A 27,044-nucleotide genomic window follows, 5' to 3' on the forward strand; every position below is an offset into this window, starting at 1 on the left:
CAGGAGCTGAAGGGATTTGCATTTCAGAGATGTGCTACAGGTCCATTGGAAGAGAAATTAAACATCGCTTTAAGGCCTGGTGTGGTGCAATTCCATGGATAATTATGAAGGAATATTGTGAATGAATAAACCTCCAAATCCCTTTCCAAGCTGCTTGGCTCCTCTAAAGTGAAGAAAAGCTCACACATGGTTTTGGTGTGGGTAATAGGGGGCAGATGAGGTTGGCCTTCCTCTGCCAAGGCAAAGCGAATCCAAATGGAGCCTCCAGGGATTAAGTTGTTCATCCCACTGGTTGGTATCCTGCCTCTGGAATTAATGGGCCCAGAAATTTTCTGGAAAAAGGTCCTTTAACACACAGGGAATGGGAAAAATCCTGTGTGAAATTGGGTGGAAAAGTGGGTGACATTGGACAGGAGCTTTGTTTTCCTGTGTGTCCCTCACACTGTCCCAGTAAAAGCTTCAGTGGGCAGACTGGGAAGGGGCTGCAGGATGGCAGGAGACACAGAAACACATTCCAGGGACGCAGCCAAGCCAGAAAATGGGGAGGGGCTGCTCTGGCCCAGGGAAAGGTGGACAGAACTTCGTGGATGCTGAGGATCAGATGTGGGGAGGGTGTGCCAAGGGACAGGAATGCGGGACTGGGGACAGCTGGGAGAAGCTTCCCTAACATCTTCCCACTCCTTGGCTGGCTGTCTGGCACTCCCAGCCCTTTGCTTAACAACATAATCCTGCTTGGCACTTGGATTCACACCCCCGGATCTGCAGGGGAAAGCACAGCCCTGACCTGCACTTCCAGCAGGATCATCCCGGGAATCAGGAGTCCTTCCTGTGCCTCACAGGGTGCCAGGAGCTGGGTGCTCCCTCCTCCCCTGCTTCTCCACACCCCACAATTAATTAACCCTTGTCGTGCCTGACTGAGAACCGGGAGAGAAAGAAAGCGGGGAACAGATGATCCCAGGGTAAATCACTGGGACAACTGTCTGGTTCACTGCCTGGGAAAGGCGAGGGAGGAACGGACACACGGGGCTGGCCTTCAGACTGTGACGCTCTCTGGAACACCCCAGCAGGGTTCATGGGGTCATAGAGCCATGGAATCTCCTGTCAAGGAGACCACCAGGACCATCCAGTCCAGCTGCTGGTCCTGCACAGACACCCCAACAATCCCACCCTGTGCATCCCTGGAAGCATTGTCCAAATGCCTGGAGCTCTGGCAGCGCTGGGGCTGTGACCATTCCCTGAAGAGCCTGGTCAGTGCCAAATATCCTCTGAAGGAAGAACCTTTTCCTAAAATCCAACCTGAACCTGCCCTCACACAGCTCCAGGTGCTCCTTGGCATCTACCCCATGGTACTTCAGGAGCGGCTTCCCTTGGTCTCAGCCATGGTGAATGTTCTTAGGGTGTGGATGATCCTGCTCCGTGGATAAACCCGAGCTGTGTTTCCTGGAGAGTGGCCCCTCTCCAATCCCAGAGAGGAAATGAGGGTCTCTGGACTCTGTTCCTTCCTCATCTGGCAACAAAAAATGGAGATGTTGGGAGGAAACAATCCAGAGAAATGTTTCACATCAGTGAGACACACTCCAAAGTATTTTTGGCAACGTGGTGTGGGAATTTGGCTTGGAGAGTTGCTCGGAAGCTCTAAACTCCCATAGATAGAGCAAAAAGTGGCACCTCCATCTCTGGTGTCTGGAGTGGCTTGGGTCCTAAATGAGGGAACCATAAGAGGCTGATAATGGAACTACTGGTGGTCTGAGGGATTTTCTTTAGGGAAAAATCCTCCTGAGTCCCTAACAATGGTGAACGCCGGGAGCCGTGGATGTTGTCCATGGGTTTGCTGGCACAGCAGCAGTTTTCCTGTGCTTCCTGGAAAGCCGTGGCTGTTTCACACCCAGAAGGGCTCCAGCAATCCTTGTGCTATCCCAGATTGTTGAAGTGTCTGAGGAGACGGCTCTCGCTGTGCCTGGTGCTGCCTTTGGAGGTGCCTTTGGAGCACTGGGAGCAGCAACTTCCAGCTTCCTCTGGGGACTGGGATTTCAAAGGAAGACAACAGCCAAGAGGAGACAAGCTCAGGCCTCACAGCACAACTCCAGGGTCCATAAATGAGCATCTCTATTGTTTGCTCCTGGACTTTGAGACTCAAGCCTATGGATCCTGCTCCTTTTCTGACCCAGAGCAGTGACAAAGAAAGGATTATTCCCACCAAAAACATCAGGCCTTGTGGGTCTTATTTAATTAGAAAAAGGGAATAAACCAAATATCCAGCTCCCTGCCTTTCGATCAAGATACACCTTTAACTCTGAAAACTTGGGAATCTCTGGAAGGATTCTTTTTTTTTTTTTTTTTTTTTGCTAGAAAACAAACAAGAAATGCTGTTTTCTGGCCAAAAAGCCTGAGCTGTTGATTTCTTCCCTCTCTTTGTTTTCCCCTCTTTATTTTTTTTTTTTTTATTCTGGCGCTGGTATGGAGCAGCTCAGTGAGGAGGACACGCTGGATAAACATGGCACCAGCAGGGTGCTTGGAATGCTCCTCGCTCCGGACCTGCTCCCTATGGAGAGGAGGAGGCTGGAGGGGTGGAGGAATCCGGGTCATGGAGCAGAGGGCAGGGAGAAGACAGCTCCTCTGTTCTCCTGGCGTGTCCAAAGCTTCTCAGCTGAGGAGAGCAACTGGGGTGTGCTGGGCCTTTTATTTTGTGTTCCCAACTTCCCCTTTCATCCCATGTGTCAAACAGCTTGGAAGCTTTGATTCCGGAGGCCAAGGAATTTGAACTGCAGGCCCAAATCCCTCAAGTATATTCTGAGATATAAAATCTTGAAGGAAAGTTCAGGGGTGCCTCGAGCCGGTGCCCTGGGGGTGCAAGTAGGGAGAGCCTGGGGGTGGAATTGTCCTCAGCCATTCCTGGCTGGATAAGTTGAGGAGTGGGGAAGTCTTCCCAGGGGATGCAGGCACCATTTCAGTCTGAACTCACACAGAGTGCTGGGATTCTGTGCTTGGCCACAGAGGGAAGAGCTTCCTAGGAAGGGATGAGAATCCAGCAGGAATACCTGTGGATGGCCCTGCTGTGGGGATTGGAGTGGGATCGTGCCAGAGGTGAAACAATGCCTGGAGTTTGGCTTAAGATATGTGTTTGCCTATCCAGGACCCTCTGCCATGTCACATTGTGCCTCCAGTAAATCCATACCACGAGCTAGGGGAGTCCCAGTAACATCCTAATGGGAGCTTTCCATAGAATCCCACAGTCCCAGCCTGGTTTGGGTTGGATGCCCTGTCTTATTTGTCAGACCAGGGTGTCTTTTCAGTGCAGAAATGGGAAATCCCATCTCCTTGCAGGGATGTCCTTCTCTAACAGGGAAACTGAGGCACAGGGAAACGGGAGGCTGTCAGGAACAGCCATCCTGCTTCCCAGCCACTCCACCTTTGCCCTGGGAGTTTGGCCAGCCTGGGGAAAGCTTATCCTGGCAAGGAGCAGTGAAAGAACTGCTGAGGATTTCAGCCATTCCTGTTTCTGGTGAGATGGAAGAGCATCACGGATCAGCTCTCTCCAGGGATGGATCCAGCACTCCAGGTTCCTGGTGCTGGCCGGGATGGAGTGGGAATGATGGGAAATGCAGTCTTTATGGCCATGGCTCTGCACTGCAGAACACCAAGTCTCTCCAACTTTAGGTCCTGCCCTGGTTTCCCAGTACGTGGCTTCTCCCAGGGAATGACGGTCCCAGTGCAAGCCCATTGAATGCAAGGGAGCTTCTGTGCTGACGTCAGTGAGCTGGAGCCTCTCCCGTGCCCAGGGGCCTCCTGCTGCAGGGAATGAGCAGCAGCCCCTCCATGTCTGCGGGATGGGCTGGGCTGCACCAGTCCCGTCTGTACCCACAGCTCAGCCCGGCTTTTATTGCCACACTCACGACTGGAAGCCTTTAAAAGGAGGGAGGGGAGAGCTTTGGCTGTGCCCGCTGCCCAAGGGTGGTACTGAGTGCCAGCCTGATCCCAGGGAGGTCTGGGCACTGCCTGGAGCAGAGCTGAGCTGCCCCTCTTCAGAAGTCCTTCCCTTCCCCCAGGGATCCGTGGTGGTGGATGCAGGAGAAGTGGGTTAAAGCCCCCAGTCCTTTTGCCCCTGGAGGAGAAGGCACTGATGGGGCCTGAATAGGGCTGTCTGATGCATTTCATGGAATCATGGAATTCCTGAGCTGGAAGGGACCCACAGGGATCATCCAGTCCAGCTCCTGCACAGACACCCCAACAATCCCACCGGTGCATCCCTGGGAGCATTGTCCAAATCCTCCTGGAGCTCTGGCAGCCTTGGGGCCGTGGCCATTCCCTGGGATCCTGGTCAGTGCCCAGCACCCCCTGGGGGAAGAACCATTCCCTAAAATCCAACCTAACCCTTCCCTGCCACCACTCCAGGTGTTCCCTGGGTCCTGTTCCTGGTCACAGAGAGCAGAGGTAGGAGCTGCCCCTCAGAAGGAGGGCAGATCCACAGCTGTGCTCGTGGCTGGCACAGGACAAGCCCTGTGCAAACAGGAGCTGCTCCAGGTGTGATGACAGCAGGAGCCAGGTGCTAAAAACGTGACCCAGCAGTGCCCACTTCCCTTTGGAACAATCACGATCATCTGTTGGGGTGTTTGTTGGTGTTCCTTTTCTCAGGGATGTGGTGCCTCGCCCCTGGTGCTGACGGATGGATTCAGGAGGTGGCTGCCCCTTTGGATCCTGGCAGTGGCCAGGAAAAGGCAGAGGGCAGCTGTCCCAGCCCTGGCATGCCAAGTGTCATCCAATAATCCCTCTCTGCCCTGCTTCCCTTGGCTCTCAACACTTGCTTTTCTCCCTTGAACCAAGTGCTACCTTGTGGCCAGCAGTGGATTTTTAGTTAACCCTGCCGGCACGTGAGAGGCAAATGCCAGCGAGGGAGGAGTGGGAATTCACTTGGCATGTGAGGAAAAGGCAGGAGCACCTGAAAGAATGAGGAGTAGCATTTTTACACCTCTCTCTGATGTGAGTTACACACACAGGTGTGAGTGTGTAGGAAACAGGAGTGTGCACAGACATGTGTGTGCACAGAGCCGGGAGGGGCAACTTGGTACAAAAGGCAAAGGTGTAGAATTTGAGGGTTGCCATGGCTACAGGTCAGATGCCTTTGTTCTCGCATCCTGGTGCAGCTTAGGGAGATGAGATGCGCCAGCCTCGGAGCAGGAGCAGGCGAGGATGGGGTTTTAATTGTTTTTTAGATGTGAAGGCAAATAGCTGTACACTTATTTTATCCAGGTTTGAAAGAAAAGGCAGCAAACGAAGGCAAATCTCCAGATGCAGATGGAATTGAAGTCACAGCGAGTCTGGGAGGCTGGGAAGCTGAGTGGCATCAAAGGAAATGTCCCTGTTGTATCGTCATGGTCACAGACAGCCCCTCTGTGGAGCCACAAAGCCACTTGTGTGCAGTGACTCTGTGCTGACACGGGGCCCAGCGTCCTCATGCCCAGCCCTGGCTGGGAGTGGGCACCATGCACGCGTGGGAGGCCACGTCTGTGCTCCTGCCTTTGGTTTTCCCTTTGAAATCTCCTGTCCAGCTCTCTGTGGTCCCAGCTATTTGATTCCGAGCTGGAAAGGAGGTTTCAAACCAGGATCCATATGGGGCCCGTCAGTTGTGACTGGATTCATTTTAAAGTCCTTGTTAAGTCCAACAAAAAGCCAAAGATTAGAGCTGATATGTTGGCTTTCATCCAGATGCTGATCTTTGAAAGGCTGCCTTGAGACCGCCAGGCGACTCTTTCATTCCCCCTTTCCTTCTTGCTCTTCTTCTTCCCTTCTAATTGCTTCCCAAATTTGGGTTTATTGCCATGGGTTTGAAGCCAGGTAATCAGAACCAGGATTGTTTTTCTCTCCCCGATCTCTTTCTGGTACCCATCAGATTCTGGCTCTGTGTTGGTTCAGAAAGTCCACGTTAATTCCTTGACCACCAACGTCAAAGGCTTGGCAGGGCTGGAGCCCTTTGGGACAATGCTCCAAGCCAGCCCTCGGCATTCCTGGCAGCCAGAGAACCACGGCGAGCAGAAAAGCAACGTGGCCCTTGTCTGTCAGGAATGCTCTGTCCTTTTCCCTCAATCCAGGGCTTTGGTTTCACGGCAGCTTCCCCTTCCTTGTCCCTGAGGGGCATTGTCCTGGTCATGCCACAGCACACGGGGACATCTGTGAGGGGAAGGGCTGGCACTGAGCGCTGGGCTCCACCTGGGACACGGAGCTGAGGTCACACCCAGGTGATCTGGACAAGGACAGCGGGAATTCCCGTGGTCATTCCCATTGTCCCTGGTGGCCCAGCTGCACTCCACTGCTGGAGAGCTTTCCTCCAAGCCCAGCTCCTCCCTGCTTTGCACATCCCAGCACAGAGTTGTCTCTGGAACAGAGAGCTCTTGACAGCCAGGATTGTGAGGGAAGCAGGAGAGGCCAGGAAAGAGAACAGAGCTCTGTAAAGGCTGAGTGCAATCAGGGAAGGAGTGAGGGTGCAGATAAGAGGAATGGGGAGGATGTTGGTGCTACCTGGTGCCAGAAAACAGGAAACTGAGCAGAAGCAGAGCTGGGACAGAGCTGGGAACATGTTATGTTCCAGGAGCTCATGGTGGGGACACTCAGCAGAGGTTCCTGTTTTGTTTCTTGGCTGTGCATCATTGGGAACAGCCCATGTGGAGCCTGTGGCATCCTTGCTGGTCAGTGTTCCCTGTGCAGGGACAGACCTGGAGCTCTGCAGGACGGGGCCTGAGCTGCTGGAAGCATGAGGAGGGCAGGAAAGGAGAGAGAATCTGCAGGGCTTAAGCAGGATCCTAAAGCTGGAAGCAGAGGAGGGATTCAGGCTGTGCTGGAGATGCTGCAGCAGAGTGAGCATTGCACCCTGGGCACCTCAGAAGGGATAAAAAGGTGCCTCAGAGCTGGATTCAGCCCTGCAAGCCCAGCCAGACTGGCTCTGGCATAGGAAAGACCATCCCCAATGCATCCCCAAGGCAGCTGCCCCTGCGGGATGTGTTCAAAGTGTTTGGGACAACGGTGGTGGGATGTGTTGGAAGCATTTGGAAGAGCCCCTGCCAGGGGCTGTGTGCAGCAAGGGGCTTCAAACAGCTAGGATGTGCAGACATAGAGAAAACAGAAACTAACACATCCTGTTTGGGCAGCCCCAATGAGCCAGGAGGCCGAGAGATTCCCAATCTGTGCCATGCCACGTCCTGCACATTCAGAGCAGGCAGAGATGTGCAATGTGTGTGCGAGAGGCTCCTGAACCAGGAACAGCTTGAAAAGCCATTCAGGGAAGTATTTACAGGAGTTCAGGGTGGGAATGGGCTTGTTCTGTCTTTGGTTTCACGGCTGCTTTAACTCCAGGCTGTCTGTCCCAGGGGTGCCCCAGCATAGAGCAGTGACCCTTTGGACAGTAAGGACACTTGTCACAGATTGGTGCCATGTGACACTGAGATCCAGCTGAGAGGCACAGCTGGAGGTGGCACAGCCTGGGGGCATGCCAGGGTTGGGTGTGGGTTGGAAGGCAGGTTATTCCTGCACCTTGTTCCACTCACCCCTGTCCTCTTGCCTCAGTCACAAACCAGACCCAAGGAAAAAGCCCATCCAGCTTCCTTCTCCAGACAAACCACGCAGGTTAGTGCTGGAAGATGTTTCTTGTTTCTGGAAACACCCTCTGGAGCATTTTCCTTTAAAAGCTTTAGTTTATCCATGAGGAAACTGCTGTTGGAAGTGGCCATTATCCACATAGCATGTCCCATTTCAACAAAAAGCCAAAGTTCGCCTTTTTGGAGCGAGGGGGAAAACACAAAGTTGGAGTGTTTGGTCTGGAGCCTGCTGAACAGCTCAGCTTTGCTCAGGGCTGGCCCCCAGCATCCCTTTTCCTGCTCCAGGATAATGGGAGCTCAGAGGCCAGGCAGAGACGGGGAATCAGCATGCTGGGAAATCAGCAGGATGTGTGCGAACCGCCTTGGACAAAATCCACGCCAAGCACAGCCCAGGCCACAACACAGCCGAGAGCAGCGGAGCTCTCAAGTCTGAGGAATAACATTTCATTTCTCCCCTCATTCCCCCATTGCTTTTTGCAGTTCTGCACCTACCAGGACACACCTGGGCTCCAGCCACCACCTCCAAGGACCACAGAGCCCATGGTCCCACCACAGCCCTAAACCAGAGCTCCAGCTTTGCTGAGGCCAGGCTTTGGCTTGCCCAGGTTATTTACATTCAGCCTTTTCTCCTGGCTGTGGGACTGTGACTTTTCCAGGAGCTCCGAAACTGGCTCAGCTCATCCCAGCTCAGGGAAACACCCCTGAGCCTGGACCAAGGTTCTCTCCTTCCCCACTCCCCCAGTCCTGAGATTAGGCAGAGACTCAAACAAATGAAGGCAGTTGCTGGAGAGGACAGGAAGCAATTACAGACCACCCTGGAAAGGCAGGACAGGCAGCAGCTTGTGTGGCTGCTGCTGCTGTTTAAACAACAACCACCCCCAGGCCGGCAAGGGCAGGAACATCTCCGAGGAACAATGCTGGAGCGAGGTGCAAGGAGTCCAGAAAGGAGGATTAACACGGAATGCTCCGGCACAAGGGCTCTAAGCTCCTGCTGCGGGGTCAGGAGGGTCCTGCTGGCAGCAGGAGGACAAACAGGATGGGCTGGTGATTCCAAAGGGAGTCAAGAGCTCCTGGTACCCCGCCAGCGGGAGACCCACGCGGGTCAGGGGCAGGGTGGCCTGCAGGATGCCTTTTCCATCTGCAGGGCCATTCTGCAGCAGGAGTTTTGTCTTTGCCATGGAGGGGGAAGCAGGGGGGAGGCATTTCCAAGCTGTTTTCTCCAGGATATCCCAGCTCCGCCTGACAGCTGGTTCCCATTGGGCTCCTGACCAAAGGCAGTCTCCAGCAAGGGTGGGAGTGGGCGGGAGGGGGGAAGGGACCTCCTAATGATGAGGACGAAGAAGAGGAAGGATGAAAGGCCCTGAAATGCGGAGGGTGGAACTGAAGCAGGAGGACACTCGGAGGGAGGGGCTGCAGAGGCTTTGAAGCTCCTCGCTATGGGGAGCCTCCTTTAAACCCTACACCAGATTGGAACAAGGTGGGGGAGGAGGGGCTGGCTCTCTTTTCCCTCTGAAATATTCCGAGAGGTTGGGACCCCTGCTCGGGATGGGCTGTTTCTGTCCATTAAACATTTTAAATGCTTGTCCATCTCCCATGGCCTCCCGTCCTTCCGCTCCTTGTGGCACTGGGCTGGGGATGGGAGGTTCCCAAGGATGATGAAAGGATTTAGGGCAGAGGGTAGGGGTGACAGGGGCTGGTGTCAGTCACAGCCTTGTGCCAGTGAGTGCTCAAGTGGAGGAGGAGGGAAAAGGGGTTGGTTGTGCCCCAAAACACAGCACTGGATCAGAGTTTTCCTCCTCTGCTGGGAATTCAGCAGGGAGGTCAAGGGGAGGATGGCTGGTGCTGCCTGACTTCCCCTTGCTGCCTGCCAGGAAGGAAAACAGCTGGGAAGGGAGTTTTGGGATCGGTGCCACTGCTCCCTGAGTCCCTGCCCTGGAGGGGATGGAGGAGCTGCCTCATGGTGGGGGAGGAGGAATGAGCTGCCTCATGGAAAGCTCCTTCCCTCCCCCTGCTCCTCCATCCAGGCCCATCTCTGTTATCACAGAATATCCTGAGCTGGAAGGGACTCACCAGGCTCAACCCATCCAGCTCCTGATGTCCAACCCTCCTCATCTGTAAGGATGCTGGGAGGACATTTCCTCTTCCTTCCCCAACCAAACCTCTCCCTGGAAAATTGGACTACAGCAGGTTATTAAATCACATCCATCTGAATTCAGAGCATCACAAAATATAAAGGCAGCAAAAAAACAGAGGTACAGGGAGACAAAGGGGTTGTCCAGCAAAGCCTGCCTTTGGAGAGCTCTGCAGCATGGATGAGATTATCCCACTGGAGCTGAGCTACCTCATCCTCACCTCATAAGGAATATGCTCCAAAGAAATTGATGCAATCTAAACAAGCCTTGGAGTCCCATTGGAATCAACAGACCTGGATGAGCCCTGTGGGTGAACCTGGCAGCTCTGTGAGTGTTCAGAGCTCTGCTGGAAGCTGGAGCTGGAGCTGGAGCTGGAGCTGGAGCTGGAGCTGGAGCTGGAGCTGGAGCTGGAGCTGGAGCTGGAGCAGGGCACCCTCATTCCTTGTCCCTCCTCAACTGTAAAAATCCAGAGGAAAAAATACTCAGTGGCTGCTTTGTTCCTCCCAAGGTTGTCAGGAAATCAGTGGGAAGAGGCACGGGGGGACACAGCACAAACAAAGGGAGGAGAAAGTTCACAATAACCCTGGGCTGGTGTGTGGAGGCTGTTCCTGACAGGAGGGTTGAAGGTTCAGGGTGGTGCTTTGGGCAGTTCCTGTTGGCATCCCAGGTGTCCCAGGTGATCCAGAGCTTCCCAAGCTGCCCCATGCAGCAGGAACCTGGAGCTAAAGGGCACTCAGAGGTGTTTTTAGCTGGTCCCTCCCTGCCATCATCCAGAGGTGAGGCAGCTGAAGGTGCAGCTCTGAAAGGGGATGGTTTGGGCTCCTGGCACTTCCCAAATTTGGGACCCATCACTCCATGGCAGTTAAGTGAAAGCAGTGGAAGCAAGGAAGGAAGGGCAGTATTCCCAATTCCCATGCCTTTTCCCTCACTGCCTTCCCTTCACCTGTTTTATGTCGGAGCTGGATTCACCCCTCTCCATGTGCCTCTCCTAGGGAGAAGCATCCTGCTCCAGCTGTTTGCTGGAACAGGCAGGAGGAGAGGAACTGGGATGGTTTGGATGGAAGCCTTCCCTTCCTCCATCCCTGAACAGCAGCATGAGATGGATGGATGGATGGATGGATGGATGGATGGATGGATGGATGGATGGATGGATGGATGAGGGATGGATGGATGGATGGATGGATGGATGGATGGATGGATGGATGGATGATGGATGGATGGATGGATGGATGGATGGATGGATGGATGGATGGATGGGGGATGGATGGATGGATGGATGGACATGTTCTTCCAGCATTAAGCCCCAGCTATCCAGGACTCTACTCCTGGACATTATCCCAGCCTTTTCCCCTGGTAACAAGGGCAGAACTGGTTTTGTGAGTCCTCAGGAACAGAGTTTCAATAAATTAAGCTCAAACAAATAAATGCAATTTGAAAAGAATCATCTTAAAGTCATTCCAATGGGCCCAGAGGGATCAGTGGCCACTGACACCTCGATACCTGTCCAGGAACCCGGGGGAGAGGAGGATGAGCTCGGGCAGGGCAGAGCAGCAGGAGGTTCTGGAGAGGTTTGGATCCTCCCTCTCCCCTTCCCACCTCCCCATTTTGGTTTGGTTTTGAAGTGAGACCTGCAGGTGGCTGTGCCCTGTGACCAATCGGGAAATGGAACTCGATTTTAAGTTAATTAAAGCTGCCCTCTGTGTGTTAATCTTCTTGTCAGGTTTTAATTAAGGGCTGATAAAGACTCAGCATGGGCAGGGATTCCTGCTCCCACCTCCTGTGACCCAGGGAGCCTGGAGGGGCTGTTGGAGTCATGTTGGGGTGACCCCAGGTCCCAGCTGGAGCTGTTACCCTTTCAAAAAAGGGGTGAAATTTGACCATTTTCTCCTATTTCTCCCTCAGTCCCCAGCAGATTCCCAGCTCTCCTCCCAGGATGGGTCATGCTCCCGGCAATGACTGATTTACTGCTCATGAGCCAGAAAATTCCAGATAAATGTCAGCTCAGGGTAATCACCATTCCTGGCTGCATGGCCAGACTGGGTTGGGAGCATCAGGAGTGGGATTAGGGCTCTCCATGAGCTCCTCCACCACTGTGGATGTGTTTTCTCCTTCTGCAGGAGGTGGGGCAGGAGGAGAAGCCAGGCAGAGGGATTCTCAACATGCTCAGGGCAGTGAAATCTCAGAATCCCAAAATCACTGAGGTTGTAAAAGCCCTCCAAGGTCATTCAGTCCAGCTTGGGCCTGATCCCCACCTTGTCACCAGCCCAGAGCTCTGAGTGCCACATCCAGGCATTCCTTGGAAACCTCCAGGGATGGGCACTCCAAACCTCCCTGGGCAGCCCCTTCCAAAGCCTGACCACCCTTTCCATGGAGAAAACCTGCCCTTCCTGACTCCCATCAGCCCCTGAAGTGAAGGATCTTTACTCTCCCTGTTATTCCAGGAGAACAGGTTGGATCTCAGCATTTCCCACCACACAGGTGCCTCTCCCATCCCTTTTTCCAATGGATTTTGCAGCCATTATCCTGACCATTGACCAGCGAGTGATACAATTTGCCAAATAATTCCTTGCTATAAATTCCTATATATATTTCCATGGTGGCATTGACATTTCCCTCTGGAATGACAAAGAAAGGATATTTTCCCAGTAAAAACCATTCCATTCCACCTCTGCTGAGCCCATTTTTGGCTGGTTTTTAGGCAGCAGCTTTCCCATTCCACACTTGAGCCCCACATAAGCCCTTCCTTGTATTTTTAAGGTCCCCAGCCAAAATTAAGACATTTCCCATTTTAACTTCCAGCACCTTGTAATGCCTTTAAACCATTACAGATATTCCTTGGAATATCTCAGGGCCAGCCCCAGAGCACAAATGGAATTAAAAGTCACTCGTGCAGAGCCTGAGCCAGGAATTGCTGGGTCAGATTGTTCCTTGTCCCTCAGGTTTTTGGGATCAGCACAGGTCCAGCACCTGCATTTAGGATCAGGGAGTTATGGAGTGACACTGCTTTTAAAATGCCTTGTGACTGTTCCCAGCTCGGGGTGTCCCTGCTGGGGATTCCTGAGCCTGCTCCCCAGGATTAGGCAGAGGGGGATTTCTGGAATTGTCTTTCCATTGTTCTCCAGTTCCAGCTTTCCCAGTCCTGAGCAGGACTTGTCAATCTCCCAGAGTTTGTTTTGGAGCTAATGGATTTCGGAAGGTTCCCATCAATCTGTCCTGCTCCTCAGCACTCCTGGGGATGCTCTTGGCTCTGCTGGCCAGCACAGCTCTGAGAGGTGGTTTCTCCATCCCAGTCACCAAGATTTATTTTGTACAGGCATTTTCATATGCTGAGGGGAAAAAAAAGGAGGAAAAGCCACCTGGAATCAATTGTCAGCACAATGGAAGTTGGCATGGCCAGGCTGGGGAGCAAGGAGGGACAGTGGGTTATTTCCCACAAATTGCTCAGGGGACAAGCACAACTAGCAGGGACTTGGTGCCAAATCGGATGAATAGGAGAAACTGGAAAAAAAATTAAGGGGAAAAAAATCCCCGGAAAAGTAAAAACCTTACGTTGTATTATTTTCTGCAGTAAATTTGTTTTTGTTTCGAAGGGACAGTGAGAATTCTGCCAGGGCTTGAGCTGAGATTTAAAGAGGCATCCCAAGCCCTCCTCAGGGCTGGTTGTGGAGTTCAGGCTCATGGACAGGATTCCTTCCTCCCTTTTCCCTCTTGGCTGCAGGATCCCAGGACAAAGCCCGTGGTGGGGAGCCCATCCCTGGCTCCGTGGTGGGGATGTGGTGGAGCTGCCCCACTGCCATTCCCTGCTCCCAATCCAGCCTTATCTCCCTCCCTCCTGCCCTTGCCCACTGTGTTTACTCCCACAATAAACTTCTCCAGGAATGACTCTGGCTCTCCTTGTATTTGTTTGGAAGCCCTGTCCCCACTCCTGCCTTATCTCTGGGCGCAGTGATAACAACAACCACCAGCCCTCTTTGCTTACAGCACCGGCTCCTTTCAATGTTTCTGTAATCTAAACCAGCCTCTATCTCCTCTTCCTTCCTCTGGAGAAGCTCCCGGGCTGGGAATGGCCAGGATCATGTCTGTGCTTGGATTCATCTTCTGCAGCTCCCACAGAACCAAAGGAAATACCTGATGCTGAGTTTCTGGAAGATTCCCATCCAAATACAGTGGATGTGGAAGAATTCCTCCATCCTTGCTGTGAGGTAACTTTTAACACCAGGAGTGGGGCCTGCCCTGGGAAGGAGGCACCAGGATCTTCCCAGCATGGCACAAGGGCTGCATGTTCCCACCCCAGCAGTCTCCAGCCTTGGAAGTCCTGGCAAGGCACAATCTGGGAGCAGATCTGCCTCCCACCCTCCAGGAATCCTCCATCTTCTGCCTGGAATATCCATGGAGGGTCCCTGAAGCAGAGGGGCAGCACCGATCTCTGCTCCCTGTGACCAGGGACAGGCCCCAGGGAATGGCTGCCACTGTGTCAGGGAGATTTCAGTGGATACCAGGAAGAGTTCCTTCCCCAGAGGGTGTTTGGGCACTGAAGGGGCTCCCCAGGGAATGGGCACGGCCCCAGAGCTCCATGGGGACATGTGTGTGACAGGGGGATGGGGACACGTGTGTGACAGGTGCATATTGACACATGTGACAGGTGGATATGGACATATGACAGGGGGATGTCAATATACATGTGACGTGGATAGGGCCACGCATGTGACAGGTGGCTGTGGACACGTGTGACAAGTGGATGGGGACATGTGTAACAGGTGGATAAGGACACACATGTGACAGGTGGATGGGGACATGGGACAGGTGGAAATGGGCACACATGTGGCACGTGGCGGGGCTCACACATGTGGCCACGCTTGTCCCTGGCACTGGGGCTGCCCTGGTGCCGTCCTTCCTGGCAGGGCTGCATTCCCTGCCCTCCTGCTGCGTTCCTGGGGGTATTTTCCCCCTTTTCCCTTCCCCCCAGGACAGGAGTGTCCCTCTTTATCATGGGCACGGAGCACACGGTGCCACTTGGCTGTCACCTCGTCCCCAGCAGGGACGCGAGCGCTGGCAGGCGCTGAAGGTCAGCAGAAGGACATCTCAATTATTCTGTGTCATCTGCGAGGAGCTCGGCGCTTGTCAGAGTCCCAGCGGAGAGCAATGAAACAGTAACTTGGCTGCAGGAAAAAAAGGGAGTGGGAAAAAACATCGGAAAGGAAGGAGAGAGGGAAAAAAAGCCGTCTGCACAGAAGCTCAGGTCAGCGGGATTGACAGCTGCTGGGAGATATCTCCATTCCCTGTGCCGAAAATAACACCTCCATGGGCTCCAGAGCTGCGTTCCCAATTAGAGATTGGGCACTGAACAGGGGAGAAAAATTTCTCCGTGATAATTTCAGAGGAGGGGGAGGAAATGGAGAAAAGGCTTGGGAAAGAAGCATGGCTCGCTGCTTCCAGGAACCTGATTTCCTTGGGATTGTCCTGGGGGTTTCTCCTTCTCATGGCTCTTATCTTCACCACCCCTTTGGATGCCCTGGGAAATGGGAGGCAGCAGCTGGTGAAATAACTCTGGGCAAGAGGAGCAGAGGGAGCCAAGCCCTCCCTTTGGGATATTTTTAGAGATGTATTTCTCTATATAGGATATATATTCCTCTATATCCCAATATTTACCACCAGACCTGGTCATGCCTTACCCTCTGGACCAGGGGCACTTTCCCTGCCTCCCTCTCTTCACCACCTTCCCTGCCTGGGATCCATGTCCTGGATCACCAGGAGCTGAATAGCTGACCTGGCTGGGACCACCCAGACGTCTGGGGACCTCCCTGCAGGTGCTACTGCTATGAATTAATTAATGCCTTAATAAATGACACTGGCCATGGTCAGCTGGGGCCATGGGGGCTGCCAGGAGCCTGGGGCAGGGGGTGAGGCTGTGCCAGAGCCAGCCTGGGAGGCACCAGCTGTGGAATTCCTGGATGCTGCTCTGAGCAGCTGTGCCTGGACTTTCACACGTGTTCTCAAAGTGAGGTCAGGCTTTCAAACCCCGCTGAAACCCACCAAGCATGGAAAACCACCATGTCCCTGGGAGTTCTGGTGTGTGGGAGATGGATCTGCTCGTATTCCAGGGAAAGCTCCTGCTGGCGCTTCCCCTGGAGCTGGTGGCTCTTCCAGCCTGGGGCCGGTGCTGGCTGGGCAGTGCTCTCAGACTCTTCCCTCTCCAGGCTTCCCGTGATCCCCTTTTTCTGGGAATGGGCCCTCAGAGCAGGGTGGGTGGCTCAGGCTGGGTGAGTGGAGCTTTGGGGGTGTCCATGTGATGGAGCTTGGATGAGATGGGAATGTCCTGGCAGCCAAATTCATCAGGGTTTTTCTGTCCTGCACCACACCTGACCCCACATGAGTTTCCATCTGGGATTGCAGGAGGAGCCAGGAGCCGTCCTCTCTTTGATGGTGTCTGCTGGAGAGGGGAATAAAGCCAGGGGCTCACCTGCCTTGGAAGGAGGCTCTGCTCCCTCTCCCCACCCCAGACCTGCAGCCAGGCTCACACGTCGTAAAGTGTCCCTGCCGTGGCACTGCTGCCCTGGAACTCGGGGCTGTTTTATGTGCCGAGCACCAGGAATGTCTGCACGGAGCCGCAGTCACGGCGGGAGCAGCTGCAGGGATTTCACCTTTGGATCCTGGCAGTTCGGAGGAGCCAGGCAGGAGGCCGAGGAATTGCAAACACATTCAGCTCCGAGGTGCTGGCAGCTCCTGCCTGGCTCTGAGCTGGTTAAGTGCTCTTTTATTGGGCTTCCCTTCCCAACAGGCTCAGGGCAGGAAGGCCTGGAGGGTCAGGTGGCCTTGCCCATCCTGTCCCTTACCCCACCGGGATTTTCTGAGCACTTTGGGATGGTGGGGACGGAGTCTGTGTGTCACCACTGGTGGCTGGTGCCCCCTCAGTTCTGAACACAGACTGTCCATGGCAAAGGAACGGCAGCAAAGCCAAGGCTGCAGCCTCGGGTCTGGCTTCTTCAGGACTGGGAAGAGTCTCCTGTTTCCAGGGTGCTGCCCCGGGGAGATGGAGCACAGCCTGCCTGGAGAACACCAAGCGGGAGAGCAGGGAACAGCAGGATGGCGAGACACAGCACCTGGAAAGAATTAACACTTCCCCTCAGCAAGAGCTTGGAAGGGGAGAGAACAAAGCAGGAGAGGGAAAACCAGGGCAGAACAAAATGGTGCTGGTGGGAAAAGGCATTCCAGCTCCTCGGCAAGGGGGAAGGAATGGCTGAGCAGGGCAGCTGGGCTGGGGGAGCTGCTCCCTGCAAGAGGCTCAGCCTGGCCCTGGTTGTCTCTTCAGCCTCTGCTTCTTTCCTCCTCTCCATCCTTCCTTCCATTCCCAGCTTTATCCCATCCCTCTTTCGTTCTCTATTCTCTCGGAATGTTTCCACACATTCTTCTCACACCCTCGTCCTTCTTTTCTGCAAAACAGTTTATTCCTGTAGCCAAAACCCACTCCCACTTTCCCAGCAGCCTGGCTGTCCTTTCTCCAGGATGATACCTCAGTGCTGATCCTCACCTGGGACGTGCAGGAATGGGGATAAGCAGAGTCTGATGCATTTAATAAAATTAATAAATACTCTGGAAATGCCCACTCATTTGAATTTGACCCCGTTTTGGAAGGATATCCTGCCTGTGTCCTCCACTGGGATGAGGGCTCGTCCCCTCCGGGACATGAGGCTTCCCAAAGGTTTTGTTTGAAATAACTATTGCTGATCCTCCTGCCCGGCTGCTCTTCACACTCCGCCCGCTCTGATCGCACCAATTACTCCAACAAAAGACAAAAATTTGCATTTCCAAGGGAGTTTCCCTCCTCCTCCCAGTGCGCTGTGCCCTCAGCAGGGATGTCCTTCACCCCATCGGGGTCAATGAGCCATGAGTGGGACTCGTGTGACAGTCCCGACACTCTTCCCAGAGGAATTCCTTTCCCAATGACATTTAAACCGCTCATTACTCCTTGACTGTGCCAGAGGTTCGGCTGAGTGTGACTGCGGCTCCGTTATTGCTCAGGATCCCTGGAGCAGGGGTTGGGAATCTGGACGTGGGGAAGGGTGAACCTCTCCAAGCCCCCTGAGACACTCAGCTGCAAACCCCAATTGTTTGGACAACCAAAAAAAAAGTCTATTTAACTTTTTTTTTCTTTTTTTTCCCCGTCTTTTGGCCATTTTCAGGTCCTCTTTTTTGGCTTTCTGAAAGCGGGAATGAGATGAGGTCTCCAAAGAGCTTCTGATCCTCATCACCCAATTTTCTTGGCCTGAGGGGTTGCACGGGTTTGGAGAAGCATTCAAGCCCCTGAGTGCTCTCCCGAAAGCTGCGCTGGTGACAGAAAGGATCCACAGACCTCTTCCAGTCCGTCTCCCCGAAATTCCCAACTTCCTGAGTTTCTCCCAGCACCACTCCAGCCCCGCTCCGACCCTGAGGTAATGGGGCAGCAGTAAAACGTTAGGAGGTACAAATGAACTGCCGGGGATTAAAGCCCCAGCACAGCCTCCTGCGAGGCTTTAAAAGCATCCTGTTTGCAAACAGCTCTGGGGCTGCATCCCGCATTCCTGGGCATTTGCCTTCTCCTGGTTTTTTCATTCACAGGGAGGAATTGCAGCTGGAGCAGCTCACCAGGTCCCGTTCTTCCATCCCCCCTGGGGCACGAGGAGTGCTGGCCCATTCAGCCCCTTCCCAAGCTTTTTTGCCTTTCCCTACCTTTTTCCAAGCACTTTTCTAAAGCTACTCCCATTCCAGCTGGTCCATGTCTTTTCCTGGATGACTGGGAGCTGTGTGGCAGGTGAGTTGTGCCCTCCAGGCACCTGGACACCTTAGGGCATGAGTGGGGTCCAACCTCACAGGCAGAGCCCAGGGACCTTCTAAGCTCATCTGATGCCCCACGGGGTTCTCCCGCTGCATCCAGCCTTCCTGAAGGAAAATTCACCCCCTTTTCTTTGGGCTCCAGAGCTAAGCAACCCAGATGATCCTTTGAATTTCCAGCAGTCCCATGTGGTGGAGTTTGGAGTTTGGAGGGTGAGTTCCTGTAGGATAATCTGTGCAGAGAGAGGCTGAGCAGCTCTTGGCAGGAGAAGTGGGAAGTGGTTGGAATTGGGAAGTGGTTGGAATTGGGAAGTGGTTGGAACTGGGATGCACTGGGGCATTTGGGATCATTTACAGAGGTGTTCTTTTCCAGGCCATGCAGCTTGGCACCAGGATTTTTTGGGAGAGCTCAGGCACCTCACCCCAGCTATTGCACAGGCCTTTGAAGATTATCTGGATAACTTTGAAAGATCTCCCTTCCCCTGGGATTTCTGGGATTTCTGGCTCTGCCTGGAGCAGAACAAAGGCTGCTGTCCCTGTCTGAGGTGGGAACAGGAATTGGCTCTTGGGCCTGTCCTCCCAAAGGAGAGCAAAGCAAAGGCTCCCAGCCCGGATCAGCTGAGCTGAGCTGCAGAGCCACGCCTGAGCCAGAGCCAGTTTTTTTCCAAGCAGCTTGGAAAAAACAGAGGCTTGGTTCCTGCCCACTGTCAGCAAATGCTGCAGCTTGGATGGGATCCCTCCAGCTGCCCCTGTGCTGCCTCTGCACTCTGGGTGGGCTGAAGCCTTTTCCCAGAGAAACCAGGGATGGGATGGGCAGAAAACCAGGGGCAGTGGGAGATTATTTCACACACCCACTTGTAGCTGAGCACTTGCCCCTCCCTGAGCTCGACGTCGTGCCTGCTCCTTGGCTTCCCTCTCCACCTGTTTAATCCATGTGGGATGATGGGAGCTGGCTCCACTGACACGGAATGTGGGAAAATGGGCTGTCCTCTCCCTGGAGAGCTGCACATGATGAGGTGCCCCTGCTTCTGCAGCCCCCTCAGTGATAACAGAGTGTTGATATCCCCAAGATTCCCTCATTCCGAGGAAAATGGGGCTTTTCATTCCAGCCTGTTAAAACGTTTTCCAGAGCCCTCACAAACGTAACCTGGAAGTGCTGCCTGTATCCAGCTGCTCCCCATGCACCTCCAGAACCATCCCATCATCCTGGTGCCCAACTGAAACAAGGAGAGGTTTGCAAGGCAGGGATTTCCTGCATGGAAGCAGACACTGATCCCCTCTGAGGTGGCTGCTCTGCTCCAGCTGCTCTCAGCCCAAATTTCTCCATCTCCTGCAGCTCCAGGTCGCTCTTCCTGGGCCCTTGGAGCACCACAGGATTGTGTGAGGGATGGGCACTGCCCTGCAATGGCTTTCAGAGGTGGTACCAAAAACCCCCTCTGGGTGACATTTTCCAGGGCTCCCGGGGTGTCACAGGCCTCTTCTCCCTCTCTTCACCTGTGTGGGGGAGCTGGTGACACAGACCCTTCCCACCCACCACTAGCATGGAGAAAACAGCCCTGTGACCTGGAATGTCACCTCCCAGGAGGAGGGGACACTGGGATCTCTCACAGAACCATGTGGGACTCCAGAGGGGAGGCCAGGCTGCCCTGTGAGTACAGGCTGAGGCTCAGGGGCTGCCAAGGTGGCTCGGGCATCACTGCACCTGGGGGAGATTCCAGGAGCTCAGGGAATCCAGGGATGCTCCTGAGGAGTTGGGCACCAGGAAGGGAGACTGAGGCTGTGATGAGCCACATCCAGCAGCTCTGGAGGTGCTGAGCTCATTCTGTGCCTCACTGATGATGTTACCTGGGAGCACAAGAGACTCCTGTACAAAGTGAATTCCCTGCAGCTTCTCTGCAGAGGCATCAGGATTTATTCCAACCTTTGGTTTTCCTGGATTTTGTGGCTTGCATCAGGCAGAGACCACCAGTCTCCCACTTGGTTGTTCAGCATCCCATTTCCATCCCCATTCCTTGCTGGTACAGCAAGACCCTCCCGCCTCTGCTTCTCCCAGGAGTTCCCATCCCGAGTGGAATTTCAGGGCTCTGTGCGATCGTGGGCACATCCAGGAGCGCTCCCATCCATCTGCTCAACTCCTTGGGAAAAACCAGCTCAGCCAAACAATGAGTGAGTACAAAAGCACATGTGGAGCCTTGGCAGGGAGCATTCCCTGACTCCCAGCATCCAGGCGGCCGCTCCGCACTCCCATCCCTGCCTCTCCAGCTGTAATTAGCACTGAGCTCTGGGAACGCGCTGGAATGGGAGTGATGAACAAAACAGCAGCTCCAGATGAGCCAGAGCCCCCGAGGGGGTCAGGATGTGAAGTGGGATGGTCTGTGCTCCCCGGCCGGGTCCGGGTGCCTGCTCTGGATAACGAGCACCTCGCTCCCGGGAGCTGCCGGCACCAATTCCCTGTCAGGAGCACATTCCTGAAGCGTCCCTGCTCCGAGTGGTATTTAGCTCATGCTCTGATGCTGGATCAGGGGTCTGGAAAGGCTCTGTCCTTGGGCTCTGTCCAAGGCTGTTCTCACATCCCTCCAGCGATGCTGCTCCTGCCTGGAGGAGCCGACCTGCTGGAGAGGTGACCCAGGGCTCCCGTTAAATTTTCCTCTGCTCAGTGTCCTCCAGGTGCCCCCAGCCAGAGCATTCCAGCCTTGCTCTGGTGGCTGGAGACCCATATTCCTTTCCTCCTTCCCCGCCTCCCAGACCTGTGCAGACCATGGCTCTGTTGTCTGTCCAGTCCTAGCCAGGACTTTGTTATGCTGGAATTCGTTTTGTTCTTTTTGATCTTCCTGGAGAAGGCAGAAAGAGAATTCAGCCAAATGGCCTCCACCTGTCACAGTGCCCCGGGGATGGATGGAGGGGCCCCACCACTGGGTCCAGGTGATGGATGGAAGGTTCCTGTCTCTGTGTCCAGGTGATGGACAGGGGGTTCCTGTTCCTGTATCCAGGTGATGGACAGAGCATTCCTGTCCCTGTGTCCAGGTGAGGGACAGAGCATTGCTGTCCCTGTGTCCAGGTGATGCACAGAGGGTCACTGTCCCTGTGTCCAGGAGATGGACAGAGCATTCCTATCCCTGTGTCCAGGTGATGCACAGAGCATTCCTGTCCCTGTGTCCAGGTGAGGGACAGAGCATTCCTGTCCCTGTGTCCAGGTGATGCACAGAGCATTCCTGTCCTTGTGTCCAGGTGATGGACAGGGGGTTCCTGTCCCTGTATCCAGGTGATGGACAAAGCATTCCTGTCCCTGTGTCCAGGTGATGGATAGAGCATTCCTGTCCCTGTGTCCAGGTGATGCACAGAGCATTCCTGTCCCTGTGTCCAGGTGATGCACAGAGGCCTCATCCCAGCACCAGGTGATGGATGGAGGGGCTGAGGGGGCTGGGAATGGCTCTGCAGGCAGTGTCCCACAGTGTCCCTCGCCCTGTCCCCCAGTGAGATCAGGACACTGATAACGGCTTTGTTTAGAAGGAAGAGCAGGAAGGGACATGGAAGTCCAGCAAAACAGGAGCTGCCTCACCCAACGTCCCAAGGCCCTCGGCTGCCAAAAATGGATGGAAATAAACTCTGCAGACAATGCAGGCCCTATCTGGGAGCGGCAGGAGCCCGGCCAGGCCCTGGTGTCCCCGCAGGATCTGATAGGGCTCGGGGCTGGCGGGACAGGCCATTGTTCAGTGCCGTGGCTGTGCTGTTGGCTCGGGATCCACACGGAGAGAATCGCAGGAAATCAGAGCAGATCGTATCCGACCTTCAACTGCAGCACAGCTCAGGGCTCTGCTTTGCTCCCACTGTCCTTGGTGGCTCTTTTTGGACACAGCTCTCTCCCAAAATAGCCATGAATGCGACCACTGCCGGACTGTTCATGGTCAGTGTGGCCACATCCTCCTCCTGCAGAGGCTGAAATCACTCAGTTCATAAAACGCCAGCCTGGAACCTGTGGCAGAGCTGCTGCTTCTTTGCCCAGACCCAGCAGGGATCCTGCAGGCTCAGGGGGTCTGTGGGGTCTGTACCCCTGTGCCCAGGGCTGAGGCATTGGGGTACCCTCATCCCCTGCAGCTACAGAAGCTGGGTTTTACTGCCAGCTTTGCCATGGAGCAGCTGCTTGGCTCTGGGCAAGGCAGGCTTTGGTTCTGAGGATAAGTCAGGATAAGTCCACAGAAGTCTGCAGTGGCCTGGCTGAACTGTGCCATGATGGGGATGAGCAGCTTCATCCACCACCTCCCGCTCCGTATCCCAACAGCTTTCCTTCTCTCAAATATTGCCCCTAATTAATTTATCTGTACCATGCTCCTGGTAATACCATTATTTGTAGTACCTCACTGCATCCCCCGGGAAGGGCAGAAGTCTTAATTAACATCCGTGAAGCTGCCTGAGATCGTGCCTGGAAAATGTGATCTGGAGCAACTCCCTGTCCTACCAAGGTTGTTTTATTCTCTTTTGTTCTCCTTCTTTGCAGGCCCCTTCTTTTCCAGACAGCCCAGCCTGTGCCTGCCATTCCCGCAGCCCAGTCTGGGCCATCCCAACATTCCAGTTGTGCCATCCCGACATTCCAGTGTGTCCCTGCCAACCCGGAGCTGCTGGAGTGGCAGCTGGGGACACGGGGCAGAGCAGCAGGAGGGGAGGAGCGAGGGCTGGGTCACCTGGGGAGGTGCCACCCTCCGGTGGCTCTGGCACGGGGTGGGGGCGGCCGCAGTGGACCTGGAGCTCCACAGATGTGTCCCAGCTGTGCATCACAGCCCAGCCTTGGGATCTCCTGCCAGGTGTGCAGTGACCTGGGTCCTTCCTTTCTCCATGTGGGAGCCTGTCTTGGCATGAGCATCCCTGCAGGTTCTCCCCTTTTCCCTGCAGAACCCAGCCCTGGCTGTGACCCCTGCCTGGCACACTCCAGCCAGGACAGCACAGGGACAGCCACCCGGGGACCCCGGAGCAGTGGCAGGTCCATGCAGTGCCTCCACAGCTCTGGAGGCCCCTGGCTCCATTGCTGGTTGCTGCCGAATCCTTCCAGCCAAATCTCCAAGGTCTTGGCTGAGCCGAGCTCCAGCACCAGCCAGATTTCTGATGCTTAGCAAAAATATTCATTAACGACTTAATCTGTGCACACACAGGGGAAGCTTTTAGGGAATTTGTTCAAGGGCTGTGAAAGAGGGATCTGGCCACTGCTTCCAGCTCTGCCTTGATCTGTGATCTCATGGATGAGGAATTCAGGGAAATGCTGCTCAGGGACATGGTCCAAAGCATGCCCTGTGCTCACACCCTGTGCACTTCCCTACCCTTGGCACTCTCTGCTTGGCTGAGCATGTCCCCGTGCCAAGCACTGCAGAATTGTCACCTCAGCCCTGCAGGCTGCACAATTGTCACCTCAGGACACAGGGAGGGGAGGACGCTGCCTGGCTGCTTTGGGAGGAAAGGGCTGAGGGCTGTGATCTCGCTCACAACCTGCCCCAGGATGTCTGGCTTAGGATGGAAAAGCTTCACACCAGGCTGTGCAGCCTCTGTAAAGTCACGGGGGTGTCCCACCTTCTGTGGCCTCTGGCGTGGCCCATCCTGCTCCTCAGGGTCCTGCCAGGGCCACCAGGCCAACAAAGCCTGACTTTCAGCAGGGACAAGGAGGAGAAGGCTGCTGGAGCACCATGAGAGCATCACTGTGAGCGAGGCAGGGGAAAGGCAGGAGAGGGCTGGGAATGCAAGAGCCAGCCCTGGGATCTGAAGGGATTTCTGGGGTTGGTGCCTGTGCCACCTCTGGAGTGAGGGCTCTGCTGGGTGGTGCCTCCTCATCCCCGTCTGCACCCTCAGGCACTCTGTGCAGGGCAGGGGGCTGCAGCCACCGTGGGAGTGGCAGTGTGACACTGTCAGTGGCAGTGTGACACCAGCGAGGGGCCCCAGTGTCTCCTCCCTCCGGGCTGCCTGGGTGCTTTTGGGACTCGTGTGAACACAGAGAAGGGATTGGAGCATCCTGCCCTGTGCTCAGGGGAGACACTGGGAGAAGAGGGACATTCCCGTGCCACCCAGCTTTGGCAAGGCTGAGTCCTGCTCTCCCTGCTCCCTCCCCTCTGGCTGTGGAGTCTCACCCTCACCTGTTACAGCTGTAACAGCCCCAGGGCTGCTGCTCCTGCCTCCAGAGAAATTTCCAGATTATTTCCACACACATCAGGAGCCCTTAGCTGCCCCTGCATGAGCTCCCTCCCTCTCCATCCCCACCAGTGCCACCACTGCCAGGCACAGGAATAAGGGGGAAATGGGGGCAGGATCCCACCCTGGGGTGCTCCTTCCCTCTGGGAATGGGAGCTGCAAGATGGACACACACAGATGGAGTGACACACACAGGAATTTATAGAAGTTTCAACTCTGTACATGAATCCCTTTGGAAATGAAGTTCCTAAATCACACAGGAATATCTGACCATGTCCCAGGGAAGCTCGGTGTGTCCCAGGGAAGGTCGGTGTGTCCCAGGGAATGTTGCTGTGTCCCAGCTGAAGCCCTGCCATGCCAGTGCCTCTGGATGGAGGTTGTTCCCAGGGCCCACACTCTGGCAGGGCGGGAGCTGCAGCAGGGTTGGGATTTCAGGGAGGTTTTATAGCAAAAATGTTGATGAGTAAGGAAAAGGTGCTGCTGAGCCTTGTTGGGAGGAAAGAGGGGAGGGAGCAGAGGGGCTGAGGGAAGGAAAGGAGCCCCAGAAGGAAGGGAAAGGAAGAAATGACCTTGGTGAGATTTTCTGGCTGCTCTCCAGGTCATAGGCTGATGCCAGAAAAGCTCCAAGTCCCTTCTGGCCAGGAGCTCTCCCCGTTAGGTGAATCACACACACCGTGCTGGAACATTCCACGCTCCCAGTCACAGAGCTCGAAGCAATTAGGAAAACTGGAAGACCAAGGCAGGGGAAAGGTATGAGTCACACATGGAAGTGGCGTTATTGGAGAGCAGGAGAAGCAGCCTTGCAGAGCTCCCGAGGAAAAGGAGCCCCAGCCCTGGCTGCTGCTGGGAAATGCCATCGGAGCTTTTCCCTGCACTGGGAGAGCAGCAGGAGACACCAGGATGTGTCACACAGGGAAGGGAAATTGCACTTGGATGAGATGTGAGGGGATTGTGGGTGTTCAGCTGGGAGAAGAGAAGGTTCCAGGCAGAGCTCAGAGCCCTTGCAGGGCCTAAAGGGGCTCCAGGGGAGCTGGAGAGGGGCTTGGGACAAGGGATGGAGGGACAGGATGCAGGGAATGGCTTCCCACTGCCAGAGGGCAGGGATAGATGGGATTTTGGGAAGGAATTTTTCCCAGAGAGGGAGGTGAGGCCCTGGCCCAGAGCAGCTGTGGCTGCCCCTGGATCCCTGGAGGTATCCAAGGCCAGGCTGGACAGGGCTTGGAGCAGCCTGGGACAGTGGGAGGTGTCTCTGCCCATGGCAAAGGGTTGGAATGAGATGATCTTCCAGCCAAAACCTTCTGGGATTCCTGATTTCAGGCAGCTCCTCAGGCTGCCAGGGTAGTCCAGGCTGGGAACCTTCTCCCACTCTCCAGCAGCAAAGGGTGTCCTCGTTATCCCTCGCTCCTGTGGACAATGAGCCTGAATGCTGCTGGATCCTGGGGACAGCCCCAGCCCACACAGCCCCTGATGTGAGGGGAGTTCCATAAATCACAGTCTCCCAAGAAACTGATGGATGGAGCTTTCATCCCTTCCTTTGCACAGCCCTTCTGCTGCTCTGCATTACCAACACAAAGGCTGGGAGCAAACCCGTGTTTATTTAAGGAACTCTCCTCCTGACTCATCCCATTTGGCTCAGGAAAAACCCTGTTCCAGGCAGGCCCTGGCTGTCCCACTGGGGTCACACTCCTGGAGCATCCCTGCCTGGACATGTCAGCATGACTGATGGGTGACTATCACATCTTATCACGTTTTATCACACCTTATCACATTGTATGATGTCATATCCATGGCTCCACGTCACCACCCCCAACCCAACCAGTGCCATCACCCCTCTGGTGACCCGGGAGGGCAGAGCTGGGCTCCTTGTGTGGCCTCTGCAGTTCCCTGCTCCCAGCTGAAGGATGTGGCTCCACATTCAGCCCCCGTCCTGCTGCAGTGTCCGGGGAGATTCCGTTTGGGAAAGCTGAAGGGTGGGTGCACACGGGGTGATGAAGGGATGTGATGGACAACCCAGGCTGAGCACAAAATCTTCCTGCAATTCTCCAGGACAGATTGCTACATCTCCCTGCCAAGAAATCAAGCATTCCTGCTGGAGTCAGGCCTTTCACAGGAGCCCCCTCGGGGACATCAAGTGAGGCTAAGACAACAGGCCAGAGCTTTGTGAGCAAATCATGGGTCCCCAGTGCCCCTCCAGCTGGCAGGACTGTCATTGACCTCAGTGGCCTTGTCCTCCCTGAAGCAGCTCTGTCAATTTGGCCACTTTCCACTTAATAATGGAGCTGGAATATAAAGATGTATCCAGGCCCGACCACAAAACAGCTGGAGACTGTAGGGTTGACTTAATCCTGGT

The 27,044-nt window shown here is 54.7% G+C and overlaps 1 long non-coding RNA gene across 1 annotated transcript; it reads left to right on the forward strand.

Moving 5' to 3' along the window:
* Positions 1-1,099: 1,099 nt before the first annotated feature.
* LOC135304309 (uncharacterized) lies at positions 1,100-2,262 on the forward strand. Its single transcript, XR_010365731.1, has 2 exons — positions 1,100-1,247; positions 1,921-2,262. It is a non-coding gene; the product is annotated as an uncharacterized LOC135304309 (long non-coding RNA).
* The last annotated feature ends 24,782 nt before the right edge of the window (positions 2,263-27,044 follow it).

The sequence above is a fragment of the Passer domesticus genome, chromosome 7, assembly GCF_036417665.1.
Source record: "Passer domesticus isolate bPasDom1 chromosome 7, bPasDom1.hap1, whole genome shotgun sequence".
Lineage (NCBI taxonomy): Eukaryota > Metazoa > Chordata > Aves > Passeriformes > Passeridae > Passer > Passer domesticus.